This window comes from Myotis brandtii, unplaced genomic scaffold (assembly GCF_000412655.1).
Source record: "Myotis brandtii unplaced genomic scaffold, ASM41265v1 scaffold1236, whole genome shotgun sequence".
NCBI classification, from domain to species: domain Eukaryota; kingdom Metazoa; phylum Chordata; class Mammalia; order Chiroptera; family Vespertilionidae; genus Myotis; species Myotis brandtii.
The window spans coordinates 239,646-240,205 of NW_005354316.1; the positions used below are offsets into that span (position 1 = coordinate 239,646).

The 560-nt window shown below is 72.7% G+C and overlaps 1 protein-coding gene across 1 annotated transcript in view; it reads left to right on the top strand.

Annotated features, from left to right (window-relative positions):
- Nucleotides 1-560, top strand: part of LOC102241182 (SH3 and multiple ankyrin repeat domains protein 2) — a 68,703-nt gene that overhangs the window by 48,061 nt on the left and 20,082 nt on the right. The gene's annotated exons all lie outside the window — the stretch shown is intronic.

Consider the following 560-nt stretch of genomic DNA (forward strand, 5'->3'; position numbering starts at 1 on the left):
AGCCCGGCCGCGGGAGGGGGTGCCCCTCCAGCCGTCCCACCTGCTCCTGGAGCCGGCAGAGTGGCCGGGAGGGAGGTTAGGTGACTGTGGAGCTGGCCGGGGCAGTGGTGGCCTGGGCTCCTGTCCAACCTACTGTCCACGAGGCCCGCTGTTTGCAGAGCTGGCTGCCCCCCGGGACTCGGGCCCACCCCTTTCCCGAGGGAGGCGGCAGGGGGAGCCCCAGGCAGGCCCGATGCACCCCAGGCCCCTGGCTGGGAAGGAGCTGGAAACACCTGGTCCTGCCCACAGCCCTGCACGTCCCACCACCCCACCGAGAGCCTGGGCTGAGGGAACTGCCTCACAGCAGGGAGGGCTGCCTGGAGGCGGCGTCTGCGGGGGTGAGGGGGTGAGGAGAGCTGCTTGGGGGGCGCCAGGGGGCCAGCTCCCAGGCTTTCCTCAAAAGGAGGCTGGGAGGGGGCATGGGCGCCCCTGAGGCCCGTCCCTGCGGAGGGACAAGGAGAACCCCCAGTCTGTCCAGCCTTCCCGGCGGCTGGCGGGGGCAGCCAGGGGCACAGGCTGCG